Source organism: Heterocephalus glaber, unplaced genomic scaffold (genome assembly GCF_053883595.1).
Source record: "Heterocephalus glaber isolate CG9 unplaced genomic scaffold, H.glaber_assembly_v1.0 deba00001543, whole genome shotgun sequence".
In the NCBI taxonomy this organism is placed as follows: domain Eukaryota; kingdom Metazoa; phylum Chordata; class Mammalia; order Rodentia; family Bathyergidae; genus Heterocephalus; species Heterocephalus glaber.
In genome coordinates, this window is record NW_028258336.1 from 4,315,884 (window position 1) to 4,330,912 (window position 15,029).

At 33.8% G+C, this 15,029-nt stretch overlaps 1 protein-coding gene and 1 pseudogene across 7 annotated transcripts in view; both read left to right on the forward strand.

Moving 5' to 3' along the window:
• Positions 1-9,517, forward strand: part of LOC106010921 (cytochrome c oxidase subunit 6A1, mitochondrial pseudogene) — a 37,636-nt pseudogene extending 28,119 nt beyond the window's left edge. Inside the window, exon 2 of the transcript XR_015442365.1 lies at positions 6,428-9,517. The product of XR_015442365.1 is annotated as a cytochrome c oxidase subunit 6A1, mitochondrial pseudogene (transcript). The remainder of the gene's footprint in view (positions 1-6,427) is intronic.
• Positions 1-15,029, forward strand: part of Adamts6 (ADAM metallopeptidase with thrombospondin type 1 motif 6) — a 295,156-nt gene that overhangs the window by 104,565 nt on the left and 175,562 nt on the right. The gene's annotated exons all lie outside the window — the stretch shown is intronic.

Genomic DNA, 15,029 nt, shown 5'->3' on the forward strand with positions numbered 1-15,029 from the left:
TATAAAGCTTAATAGTTATAGTAGTAAAAATAGAGAGGGTGGTGAATTGGAAATGAAAGTAGTAAAATTTGGAAAAGAAAGACGAGAAGGAGGAGAAAGCCAGAAAAGAGATTCTATTAAGGAGTAAAAGGATTATAAAATTAAAGAAAATTAACAGAAAACAAAGAAAAAAGAAAAAATAGACCAATATTAAAAAAATGAGAAATAATTAAAAGGAAAAAAACGAAGTGAAAATCTCTAAATTCCAATGGGGAAAAAAACAAAGAAAGAAATGAGTCCAAAAAAAGTTCCTTTATTATTTTGAATGGGTCTTTTTTTCCCTGGGTGTGCAGTCTTAAAATCCAGCAGATATGGGGAATGGCTAGTGAGTCATTGCTAAGTCCTATTTTGTTTCCACACTCACATTTTTCTGTGTGAATGCTGGATCTTGTTCTGCCTTTACTACTGTGCATGGGCAGTGAGCCCTACGACTGTAGTCACTCCAGTAGCCCCATTTTTGATCCATCTGTGCACTCTGAGTCACAGTTTTCTCCATCTAGATCTGTGGTCTGTGGGTTTGTGGTGTCCTCTTCCTGCTCCAGAGACCCCTGTCTCCTTATACTCCAGGCTGTGTTAACCATCCAACCTGACTCAAGTCCTTGCTCACATTGGCAGATGTGGAAGCAGGCAGACCACTGAGCTCTCTGCCTGAAGTATGGGTGCCAGAGTTCAAGCAGATCATTAGATTTAATGCCAGCACTTTCAGCATTTCTGAAAGCCACACCTGCTGGGTGTGGTTTCTCACCATGGAGGGCAGAGAGAGCCCCTGTGTCCCTCCTGAGTTTAAATGTCTTAGAAGATGGATGTCTAGCCCACTCCCACTCTGTGGCTGTCTCCCATAGCTGTCTTCCATGCTGTCCTGTGGGAGGATGACACCAGAAACCCTGGCATATAGCTGCTCTGCAATTGCTCTGTGCTCAGTCCTAAACATTTAACTCTTTCCCAGTATGACTTGCAATGAAACCCTTTCTGATATAGTGGGCACCATGCTGGACCTTTTGCCCAACTCCAGCCTGTCTTTTAGAAAGAGTCACTTTCAAAATAAAACACCACACTGTTTTTGGAGTTTATAATAGCCATGGGTTTCACTTGGGGCCAGCACTGCTGGCCCAGTTTGCTGTCTATCCCTGGAGCTGCCAACCCTCCAATCTTATACTGCATTAGTGGAGGCAGGCACCCCTCCCCAGGAGCCAGGATGAAGCCTTCTAGACTGCCTTGTTCCTTTCTCTTTGCTGTGCTCCATTTCTCCAGCTTCTAGGCAGTTTCTGATCTTCCCGTCAAAATCCTTCCAATTCTTGGAGATTCACCTCTTTCCTTCTCTTCACTAAATTATTGTCTTCCAGGTGTCTCAACTCCAGGTCATGGGAGGCCAGAACATGACTTTGGAGCAGTGCTTACTTTTCTAGATTTATAATTTGATTTTTAAGAAACAGTCTGTGAAGTACTTATTCTTGGATAATTTTTTAGAGTAAAAATGTCATTGATATAATTCTCTCTGGGTAAAACAGCAACAATGAAATTACATTATTAATTTTAAGTGGTTAATTGCTTACATTTAGGTAATTTTCTGTTCATGTAGAATATTTCATCTTGTTTCCTGGCAATGCTATAATATTAAGGGAGTGAATATGGGAAAATTGTGACCCTAGGAGCTGATTTGTCAATAAGTAGTTATTGGTAATACTAGGACGGAATTTAAGTCTCTGACAGGATAATTTCATTTTCCTCTTCAGCCATCCACAGTCTCATTTTACAACTAAGCAGTCAAAATTTTAATGTTATAGAGAGTAATTCTTTCAAAACTCTGCCAGAATGATTCCTTCAGGTATACTACCATTACTTCATCTAAAGCAGACTTTTTTAAATGATAAATTTTAAATTTACCCTAGTAATATCATTTTTACTCAAAAGGAAGAGCATTGAAATAAGGTGATGCATTGGGTTAAGGCACCAATTTGTAGCTTTTATCCTGGCCTGAATTTGGTGGCACCTCCTAATCCCTCATGGATTTTTTTCCACATCAGACAAAAACCACTGGATGGTTTTGTGTAGTCTGGCAGGATTGTTAGTTGCAGTGGTGGAGAAATGGAAACAATTTGGGAGTTGTAGGTTGAAACTGAGGTGTCTGGTTCTATGAAGTGGTATTGGTACTGGACTTTGAGTACCAGATTTATGTATATATTTAAAACATTTTTTTAAAAGGTGGGTGGTAGAGGTGGCTATTTGAGTGTTTTTGGAATACTCAGACATTTGGCATAATTGTGTATCTTTGACTGAGGAATTTTGGAGTAGGATGGGTTGAAATTCACTACACATTTAGAATTAAAGTGAAACTCATTTCATGTTTGTATAAACTATTTTAAGCTATCTTCATCTTACCAAAAATTTTTCTATACTCTGTAGTTTTTTTGTTTACATCTAGCATCCCCTTTTTTTTCTATTGAGTGGGACTGTACAATCACTTCTAACTGCTCCAAAGAGAGTTTCATACTAATCTTTTAGGTTAACTCCATTGTGATATTTATTTACAAATAATTATTGAGGATCCAGATAATTCACTAGGAGAGCAGACATGATAGAAGATCCAATTAGTACCTCCAAAAACTTTGAGTGAAAGGACATTAGATCAGCATGGTAAGCTATAGAAAATATGAAAAAATTTATAAAAGAGATACAGCATTAAGATTGTTTTTAGCAATTTACAGGAAATAAGATAATTTTGGAATTGTTTTGAAGACATATTATGTTTTTTCTTCTGAAATCTCTAAACATTTAGTGTCTTATTTTTCTGGATTAAACAAGTAGGTATATCACAGTGTTTTCAGTGATAAACTCTCAGTGTGTGAATGAAATAGGGAAAAAGGTTTTAAATTCCAGATTACAAATATAATATTGCCTTTAATTTTTTACAGTTATTATGTCTTTTGTTTTACAAGTAACTACAATGCATGGATTAGTTTTTTTTTCTTTCAGCTTTATTGAAAAATAAGAACTGTATATGTATACTGTGTATGACATATTTTGATATTTGTATATGTTATGTAATAATGAAGTCAAACTAATTAACACGATTTACTTTACAACTATTTTTGGTAAGAAACTCATATAATGAACATCCTTAGCAATTTAAGGAAACCACAAAATAAACTCCCTTAGCAACTTTCAAGTATGCATTTTTATTAACTATAGTAACTACACTAAATTCATCCTAACTCTAACTTTCAAACATCTAAAATCTCTTTATTCCCTGATACTGCAACTGAGAATATTTCAGTGATTGTTGATCTTGATATAATATTTTAATAATTCTTTATGTTTTTCTATCAGTCTTTCAAAATAAATGTATTGATGAATACATGAAATATATTGACAAATCCAAAATGGTGCAGATTTTTAGTCATTTAAATGTCAAGTAAGGATCTGTCCAAATGTACTAGCTGGGCATGGTTATGCATGCCTACAATCCTAGCCATCAAGAGGATGAGGCTGGAGGATTGCCATGAGTTTGAAGCCAGCCTAGATTACTAGAGAGTTTAAGACCTGTTTAGACCACATAGCAAGACCCTGTCTCCAAAAAAAAAGTTAAATTAGAAGGCCTGGTTAAAAAAGAAATCTCTGAACATGAATGATTTCTTATCATCATTTTATTGTGTAAGTAGGTATGTTTGTGTTTTATCTAGGAGTGTAGGAATTAAATAGTGAAGTTAAAGGATGGCAGGAAACAATTCAAAAAATAAATGGATTTGGAATAGATAATTTAATGCCAGGAAAGAATTTATAAATTTCAGGATTTGTTTTCTGAAATAATCTCATATCTGAATGGTATGTATTATCAATTTTTTTTTTTGATACCAGGGATCGAACTCAGGACTTTGCACTTGTGAGGCAGGTGCCAGAACCACTGAGCTAAATCCCCAGCCCTGTATTATCAATCTTATAAGACATATTCTTACTTATAATACTAATACAAACCCTAATAATTAAATACCATGAATCTGATATATTGCTTCTCATCATTTCTGGCTAAGATCAAGAATAAAATGAGGCTTATAATGTTAATAGAATTAAAATAGTTTTGGTTCTAGATTAGACTTCTTGTCTGTGGTTTAGAAAGTGTTTGATTTCCCTTATTTATTATTTCCCATGGGTAGAATAAATCAATTTTATTTACACTCATTTGCTTTGTGCTTTATTTCTCAAGTGGTCAGTATTTTGAAATCTAGGCCTAGTTCTAGGAGAGGCTAAAGATGAATTTAAAGGTGGAATTTGATGTAATGAGATAAAAGATAAACCAAGAATTTTCCTTGGTTTAGTCCCCAAATATGAATGTGACAGTTCAAGGGCTCTTTTTCTATAATGATTCCTTGAAGAATCATGTCCTCTATAGCATAGGAAATGAATAAGTTGACAATGAAAATTTAAACCTCAAGTGAAGATAGCATTTTCCAACTATTTTGGTATTTGTGGCCTCATTCTGAACTCTTGAATCTTGCCTGTTTTGTCTAAAAATGTTACTACCTTGGATGCTTTGTGTTTATACAAGTTTCACATCTTATTGTCATAACTTCTTTTAACTATTCATACAATGATTCCTTTTCACCTTATGTCCATGTTGATGTTTATATTAATATGATGATTTTGTGACAGAACATAACATTGCTCATACCTTTTGGTTGAAATGAAGCCCCAAGAATGGGGGCCAACCACAGTTTTGATCAAAATTTTTTTAGTCTTGTAAGCAATGTAGTGTCACAAATCAGAGGAAAAAACAGAAGATATACTAGTTTTGACCTACAAACAGCAAGAGCACTTTAGGGATTTCAGATTTTATTTATGTAATTTTTTTTTAAGTTGACTACTTTGGTCATAAGACTACTAAATAGTGTTTTTAGAAGAAAGGTTGAGAACTATTTAAATTGGCGAGTGGATAAAATTGAGCCAGATATGCCTTTATGGTTGCCACAATACTTTTCCTTAAACTTTACTTAACTATATAACTAATAGGTTTTTAAGTTGGCAACTCTACTGATTTAGAATAAATTGTGAGGCAGTTCACAGTTTGCCATTAGTCATATTATAATACCATATATAATATCTATCTATCATGTGAGCTCAATTGAGGACCTACAAATATCAGGGTATTGCTAATTGCTTTATAATCTTTAGTAAAGGAGTTATTGTTCCTAAACTAAGTGTTCACTGATGTGAATTTGGAATTTGTGACTAGTTTCTAATGAATAAATGAAGGAAAAAGTTATTATCAAACATAATTTCAAAGATCAAGTGCCAAGTGGGCATGATGGTGCACACCTGTAATCCCAGCACTCCAGAGGTTGAGGCAGGAGGACCACCACAAGTTCAAGGACAGCTTGGGCTACATAGTTAGTTCAAGGCCAGCCTGAACTAGTACATAGTGAGAACTTGTCTCAAAAAAACTGAACTAAACCAAACCAAGACAAACAAAAATAGACCAACTCCCATTAACTAGTGAATTAAACTAACTTAATCAACTAGTTCACAAACATTAATTTATATTAACAAAAGCAATAATTAATCATCACCTATATATGTTAATATTAAGTATCTGTTAGCTATATATTTGTTACAAAGGTATACTATATATTCATTATCTAATTTTATCCACAGAGCAATCCTAGGAGCTGTAGTTACTATTATTTTCCTCATTTTATTGCTGCAAAACTGAAATTATATAGGTAGGTGAGGGGTAAAGTGGTTCTGAACTAGAATTCATAATGCAGCCCCGTTAATGAAGAAATGAATTGATATGTAAATATATAGAATTTGTGAGTAACATCAAATATAAGGACATTTAAGCTTTTTTTCAAATATTAGTCATTGGCAAATATGCAGTAATTTTATTTAATTAGAAACTAAAGAATAGTGACAGTTAAAGTTTATCTACTGTTTCATAGTGATTTAGTGTTGCAGATGAGAAACTCCACATTTCTTCTACTCTTCCAAAAATTTTTGTTGTGTCATCTTCAACAAATAATAAAGATACTGGGGGCTATTTTCAAAATTACTGAGTTAGACTCTCAACAACTTTTATCACTTACTAGTCTTATGGTCTTGGGTAACTTATTTGACTTCTGAAAATCTGTTTATTCAATCATAGAATGGAAATAATACCTTTTGTTTCTTATACCATGGAGGTTATTATAGGGCTCAAATGAAACAATTTTACTATTAACATATTGTACAAGTGTCATATATTTCAAATAATTTCACAATAACTATTTCTGGCCAACACCTACCAATATAAAGGTGGATGCAAAGAAAGAAGAATCTGAGGAGTCTGACGACAACATGGGCTTTGGTCTTTTTGACTAAACTTCATTTTGTAACATGTTCAATAAAAACTGAACAGCTAAAAAAAGAGCTGTGTCCTGGGTTTCTTGGCTGCTAGGCCGGGCCTGCCCGCAGGTGGGGCAGCTGATGTTGAGTGGTGCCCACAGCAAGGAGGGCTCAGCTAGCATGTGGAAGGCCCTCACCTATTTCGTGGTGCTTTCCGGGGTGGGAGTGAGCATGCTGAATGTTTTCCTAAAGTCGCACCACGGAGAGGAGGAGAGACCCGAGTTCATTGCCTACCCCCACCTCCGCATCAGGACCAAGCCCTTTCCATGGGGAGATGGTAACCATACCCTATTCCATAATCTTCATGTGAATCTGCTTTCGACTGGCTATGAAGATGAATGAAGAGAGCCTGGACCATTATCTAGGCATTGGGGACCGAAGCTCTGATTTGGACGATTACTCATTCAGACCAGAAAAGTGTGTGGGACCTTAGGCTCACCTTCCTTACTTGTATCAGATGATGACCATCATATCGATCTTCCATCCCTTTGATTGTGGCAAGAGATGGCTTAAATAAATAATTTAAACTCTGAAAAAAGAAAAAAACCATGATTGTACTAAAGGAATTACACCCAAAGATTTCTTGTTTACACATCGCCTTCCACACCCAGCTATTAACCTAAGTGTAGCAGATAATACCACTTAAGCAACAAGAAACTTTTGAATAATCTCTGTTATACTGACATATTAAACTAAAATTATGGATACATACCCACATTCAAAGTTTTGATGAAAATGTATGAAATAACCCCAAGAATTATAGTTCTTCACATGTAAAAAAGGATCTGAATCATCATAAAGGGGCACTGAGGTCCTTTCTAAGTTTAATGTCACTTTTAGACAAGTAAAACATATCACGCTTCTAGAAAGAAACATTCTTTATCCTTCTGCATAAATTAAAATACAATTCATTAGTCAAAAACCTGTTATTACTATGGCATTAATTATGGAATGCAGGTACAAAACAATAGGGTAAGAGTCATTCATTTGTATGAAGACCTAGGGAAGAATATTCAAGGAGAAACAAGCTCTTCATACTTGGAGAAATGGGGTCAGTTCATAGTAAAAGAGAAGGAATATGGTACTGGAGAGTTAAGCAATCCCAAATTTTAGGGGCTCATCCCTCAGGATAAATAGATTGGATTTTTTGTTAGTATAATATGTCATTATGCTATTTGACATACAATACTCTTTAACTGAGTGCTGCAATTGTATCCTACATTTTAATTGAAAGATGAATCAAGATTAAAGAAGTTAAGCTTCATACATGTGCATACAAAATGATTATGAGAGAAAAGCAGTTTTACATATATAATCATGGCATCTTGTACACATTTTAGGTTAAAAAAGGCCAGTTACGATACTCTATTCTTGAATATTCTATCTTATATTAAATTTATCTATACTGGTGTCATCTAATCTATTCTACATTTCTTTTGGAGTGTGTTTTTAAAAATTTATTTTGGGTGGGGGAGGGTATTCTGGGGATTGCATACAGGATCTCCTGCATGCTAAACACACACTCTACTATTCTTAAATTACAGATCTAGTCCTGAATTGTGTTTTAATTAAGTTTGTATAGGACAGGATTTTTTTTAACAAGTACATGTTTGTAGTACATAAGGATTATGTTCATCGTGGGGAGTTGGTAAGTGTACAAAACACATCTTCATTATTATTATGTTCCTTCTCTTCCCCTCCTTCCCCCTTCCCTTCATTTCTTGAGGACAGGATTTTTAAAATCAGAGTAATTTATTATGGTTATAAGTAATAGTTTCATGGTTCAAACTCTCCCATTCATAGTCCAATAGTTTAGCTAAAACCATTGTTAATTATTTAAACTGTTACTTTGGGAAACAGTGCTATATGTCTAAATAATTAAATTTTTAACTACAAACTTTCCATTTGTCAATTTGAGACATGATCTTTTATTCACTGTAGACAATAATTTCATTCATTAAAGATCTGACTGTATGTCCTGTTTAGTCATGTTTAATTGCACTTTTGGTTTTACAATTTTTACTTTAAGCAACAAGCTAATTTTCTTATTTAATTACTTACAAATATCTTTTGAATCTGCAGTTGTAGAGAGCAAGTGATTTGTTTTTGGCAGTGTTGGCAATCTAACCCAGAGCCTCCCACATTCTAGAGCCTCAGTGCTTTACCACTGAGCTACTTCCCCAGCACCCACTAAATATTTTAAAAAATTGTCTAGAACAAGTTTTTTCAGATGGATCATAGCATACAAGGATTATGTTTTTTATTCATGAATTAGGAAGTGAGCCTTTTCTTCCATCTCCTAAGTGCATTTACTTTTGAACTATGTGTCATATATAATTTATGTCTGTATGATAATAACACTTACCATGTTTTATCTAGCTACTCTACTTCCATGTTACTGAGTCATGTAGGTTTCTACCCAGTGAGAATCACATAAATGTAATTTTCTTGGCATTTGTCTGGCATAATTGCACATAGTAATAAGGCCATTATGAAATTTGGTTTTGAATATTTAACAGTAAACGTACTCAAACAGATCTTATTCAGTGAATCACAGAGGAAAGCCTAGTAGAGAAGAGTAACCTAAATACGTAGTTACAATATATTATGATTCTTCAACCTTTTCATTTTTTTCTTTTTTTGTGTGTGTGAGAAGTGTTAAATATTCTTTATTTGGTATTATACATACACAACACTAAAATGCCTTTCAATAAGTAAAAGGCAGCATTTAGATGCAGTAAATTCTAATTAAATTGCCATAAGTTAGACCAAACATATGGACATTGTTTCCTTGTCTTTAACCATTGCCTTTAACAGGCTAATGAACACAAATTGAAATAGGTGAGTCTTGCTTGGTTCTGAGACAGTGAAGGATTTCTCCAGTATTTAAACATTTTAACATAGCCAGTTATATAAATCTAATTATAAAACTAACCTCCAGTAGGCTTTGAGATGACATTCTCCAGTTTTGCAAAAAGTAAAACATTACTTTTCAAGTCCAACCATATCTTTAGAAAAGGAAAACAGTGATAGTACTGTATTTACTGAACTGGAATTACTATCCAAACTTGAAAAAAAAAAAAAAAGAAAGCATTCATTTAATTACAAGCCAATTTTACTAAATTGAGATTGTCCAACAAAAATATTCTGTTAGTCATTCATGATCTGAATTTTGGTGTATGAGATCTGTTAAATTATAGAACACGTAAAACATCTATGAGACATTTCTGTTTTGTAATAAATAAGTCTCTCATTAGTAGAGTCTGCCCTTTTTCCCTTCTTCTTAGTGCTTTGTTCCAGGGATTTTTTTTTGGGATTCTCCAAATACTTCATCAATGTATCCTCTCCCCAAGTGATGCCTTTATTCTCTCTCTCTCTCTCTCTCTCTCTCTCTCTCTCTCTCTTTTTGATACTGGGATCAAACTCAGGAACTTGCACTTGCAAGGCAGGCGTGGTGCCCTTGAGCTAAATCCCCAGCCCAGTGATGCCTTTATTCTTGTTGGCACCTGTGTAAGAGAATCCAACAGCCTGACCTGTCTTCTGCCCAAACAGACCATAGAGATTTGACCCAGTCTTGTGTTTGCCTTCCTTTTCCACAGTGTGGCACTGGGCACACTCATGTGCCAAAAATGTTCTTGCCTTTCTCAATATCATGCATTTAAAAATTTTTCTTTCATCATAACCACAAGGAAGGTTCCATCTCAGAAGCCAGATGTGCCACTCTCTACCCCTAGGACACACTGGTCTGTGTCTAAGTACCAGTGTTGGTGCAGTCATGCTCACTGTGCCCTCCTGTGCCTTTCTGTAAAAGGAGGTAATCAGTATATTGGGAATATTTTAACCTAGCTCTTTAATATCTTATAAAATTTAAAAAAATTTTTGGTTTTTCATATCTTATGCCCTCTAGCTCCTCACAGTGTTAGGCTGGAATGTGAAGGTGATCAAACAAATTTAACAAGGTTTTCATAATCATATTTTTCAAAGGACTATGAATTCTGGCACTCAGTCTTCTAAAATGCTTTAAATATCTCTTGTAAATATAACAATTAGGTTCCAATATTCTCAGTAAATTACTGATATTCAGAACTGGAAAGAAACATGGTAAATGACATTGTTATGCAAAAATGATTTAGCAAATTGAATATTGATTAGAAACTAGAATAATGAAATATAGTGGGATATAAACAAAAAGCATTACGTTTAGAGAGGAAAATAGCAAGAAGTCCAGAGAATAACTGCATGTTTCAGTAAGATTGGAAAGAAAGATAAAACTAGCATGAGTTACAATATAATTTTTGGTTAATGCAAACACAATACTTGATCACATAAGTAGGGATCAAAAATGTAGGAAATTTTATTTTTCCATTGTACTTGCTACTGGCCAGAACCTTACAAGGCCATTGTGTCTAGTTCTGGGCTTTATTGCTAAAGAAGGACATGGGGAATTTGGAGAAAGTTCAGAGGAAGACCACAAAGATGATTAAAGGGTTGAGAAAGAAATCTAAAAAAAATTTTTTTTTAAGTAACAGGACTTATTATTCCAGAGAAAATTTAGAGGTAGTTTATTCATAAAAATGGAGGCCAGATGCTGTCAATCTTCACTGAAGTCCAAACAAAAAGAAATCAATAGATGATGATAGATCATCTTTTATAACACTGTGGATGTTTTTTATAGAGCTCAAATGGCATTTGAAGCATTTATTATTCTAGTGGCTGATTAAGTAATACTACAGTTTAATATTCTGTTTTTCTGAATGAAGAAAAATAACAGTTGATCTGGAAATTTGAACTAAGGATCATTTCTTTTGCAAAATGTGTCTGGTTGACCTAATAAAGGTAATGTAATTTGAGTTATAAGTTAATTCTGTTCACAAGACAATATATTATTGATGTCCCATTAAATCAGAAGGGTAGTTAATCTGACCTAAGTCTTTTTAAAACCTTCTTTTAAATAGACCACACTTTAAAAGACAAATAACAGCTGTTGCTTATTTGTTGGTTTTTAAATATCAATAAAAAGAAATAATTATGTTGAAGTTTAATTATATTTTTATTACAGATTTTAATTAGGTATACATACTACAATTTAAAGCATAGTGATGCCAGTTTTTCAACATAGTCTTTTTATATGCATTTTTTAGTGAAGTCAGGGTTTCAAAATTAATTTTGAATAGTTTGTCTGACTATAAATAAAATTTTGTCTTGATTTATCAAAGTAATGCCTAATAGGTTATTAATTTATTGTGGCTAGATTTAAAAGACCCATATACTAATAATAGAAAAATTCTTTTCCTTATTGAGCAATACTTTACATGCATATTATGCTTATCCTTTTTTGATTTAAATAGCTCCTTTGGTTTTGAGGTTTTGGAGGAAGAAGACAAAATAAGCTGTGTACTTTATTTTAAGGCAAAGAGCTGTTGTGGTCTACCATGTTCTGTAAAAGTAAAAGATGCTGTAGTATAAAGTTAGAAAGAAAAAAGAAAAAGATTTAGATGTATTTAAAGTGTGTAAAGTTATTTGTATAAGCTGTGTATTAAAGTAACATAAAATGGACAGATCAGTTTTATTGTTTATAAAGGATTTCCATTGTGTGTTGATATTAAATATAATTCTTTTCTTACTACCAGGTTTTTTTTTTTCGGTGCTTGGGATTGAACCCAGGGCCTTGTGCATGCTTGGCAAGTGCTCTACCATTGAGCTATATCCTCAACCTTACTCTTTTTTAAAATTTCATTTTAAATTGAAAATAATTTTATATATATTATATATATCCTGTCAAAAAACTTTTTACCCTTTGATCAACACCTCCCCATTCCTCTCTCACCTCCTTTTCCTGCTTCTAGTAATAGTCATTCAACTATACTTCTGTGAGTGTAATTTCATGGATATATTAATTTGTGTTCCCAGTAACAATGTTCTAGGGCTTTCTACATTCTACCTTGTTATATTTATTTGTGTTTTGATAATAGTCATTCTAACAAATGAGAGATTTTTTTTTGTTACTTTGATTTGCATTTCCATGATGTGATTCCTGGTGTTGAAAATTTTTTCCATGTGCCTGTAGTCCATTGTGTGCCTTCTGAGAAATTTTCGTTCAGCTTCTTTGCCAATTTCTTTAATCTAGTAATTTGTTTTCTTGCTATTGAGTTCCTCATATAGTTTGGATATTAACCCTTTATCAGATGTATGGCTTGCAAATATTTTCTCCCAACCTGTAGGTTGTTTTATCACAGTCTTATTTTCTTTGATATGCAGAGCTTTTTAGTTTGATAATGTCCCTGTCTGTTTGTTCCCGTTGCCTGACTCTTTGAGAGTCATATCAAAAAAGCCATTGCCAAGAACAATGCCATGGAGCATTTTACTTATATTTTCTTCTAGGAATTTTACAGTTTCACGTGCCATTTTTACATCTTTCATCCAATGAGTTGGTTTTTGTGCATGGTAAATGTTATGGCTTGTGTTTAGATGTCTCTCCAAAGCCTTATGCAGTCTTTGGTGGGGCTTTTTCAGAGGTGGCTGAATCTAGATTGATTGAGGGTACAGTGCTAGGATTAAGGGTGTGTGTGTTACCCACCCTAGATAGTCTGAATAAGATAAAACGGGCAGGAGGACACTGTTGCCATGAACTGTTGCCCATTGTTGTTTTTCCTGTCCTCTGCTTGCAAAGAACTGTTTCTCCTCTGCCATGCCCCTTTCCACATGGTACTCTGCCTTGGAGCCAGCCAACTATGGATTAAAACCTCTACAAACTGTGAGCTACCTTTCCTCCTTTAACTTTGGGTGTCTGGTATTTTGTCTCAGCAAAGAGAAAGGTAGTTAAGACAGTGTATGTAGGTATAAGATCCCATTTCATTTCATTTTTTTTTCATGTAAATATCCAATTTTATTTCTTCCTTTCCAATTTGGATGCCTTTTATTTATTTTTCTTGCCCAAATGCTCTGGCTCCAACTTACAAAACTGTGTTAAATAAAAGTGGTGTATATGGGCATCCTTGTCTTATTCCTGATCTTAGAGGAAAAGCCTTCAACTTGGTTGTAATATTAGTTCTGGAGTAGTCATAAATGACCTTTACTGTATTGATGTACATTTATTCTATGCCTATTTTGTTAAGACTTTTTACCATGTAAGTTTGTTGAAAAATGTCAAATGCTTTTTCTGCATATATTGAGATGAGCATATGGTTTTGGCCTTCATCCTGTCAGTGTGTTACATCACTTTTGTTGATGCATATGTTGAACCAGTCTTGGATGATGGGATGAATCCTGGTTGATCATGAGTGATGGTCCTTTTTTTTGAGACAGGTTCTCGATACGTAGTTCAAGCTGGCCTTGAACTCATGGGATAGCCCAGGTTGACCTCAAACTCATGGCGATCCTCCTGCCTCAGCCTCTCTAGTGTCAGGATTATAGGCATGTGCTACCACACCAGGCTGATACTTGTAATATGTTTCAGTTTGCTAGTATTTTGTTGAGGATTTTTATATCTATAGTATCTTCATCAATGAAATTGGCCTATAATTTTCTTCTACTGTGGATTTCATATCTGGCTTTGATATCATAGTAATGGTGGTACATATATATTTAATGAGTTTGGAAGTATTCCCTCTTCCTTAAGCTTGGGGAAGAGCTTGAGACACATTGGTGTTGATTCTTCTTTAGATATTTGATAGAATTCATATGTGATGGGATCATGACCTGGGCTTTTCGTTGTTGGGAATGTTTTGTTTACTAATTTAACCAATGAATTGTTACTGGTTTAGATTTTCTTTCTTTACAATTCAGTCATGACAACTTTATATTTTCAGGAAGTTATACATTTTTTCTTGTTCATTAAATTTGTTGGTATATACTCATTGACTGTAGTGTCTTGTGATTCCTCATACTCCCTTGGTATCAGTTGTAGTGTGATTAGTGGACATTATATTTTGCATATAAGAGGCCAATTTGTTTCTATGCAAAGAGGAACTAATTAATGTGATTTTTTAAAAAATTAACATTTTTCACTGAAAAAATTTTACCATTTTTATTTTGTGCTATAAATGTTTTAATATTAAAACATAGAGAGCATTTGCTTGTATAGATATGAGGATATAGGATTATTGCTATTTATTCCTTGTAGATGACAGTGTATCTCATAGAGTAGCATTTATTAACTAGATGAATTTAGAATGCCTTAGAATGTGGTCCTTAACCTTGGGTATTTAAAAACTTGGTTTTTTTAGCATGCAAGTTTAGTTTAGATATACTCACAATCAAACTCTTGAAAGTGATCTGTACAAAACAAGTATTCCAAGTGAGTCTTGATTTACAATGAGAAATATAGCTCACATGGACTAAAATGTGCAAATTAGATGATGAGCACTTTTCTTCCTTGTACCTAAACCGCATTTGTCATGTAGGTATAATATGAAGACCATTTATATAATGTAGAACCCCCTAGTGATTAGAAACCATAAAATTCTTGTAGTCACTTGTTTTGTTTTTACTTCTTTTATTTTTTTCTTCTTTTTCTCTTCCTTTTATTCCTCCTCCTTCTGTTCCCTTTATCCTTTTTCTTTTGGCAAGGATGTATTTTATTGTATCTCTTAAATATTAATGACAGTAAAATTACA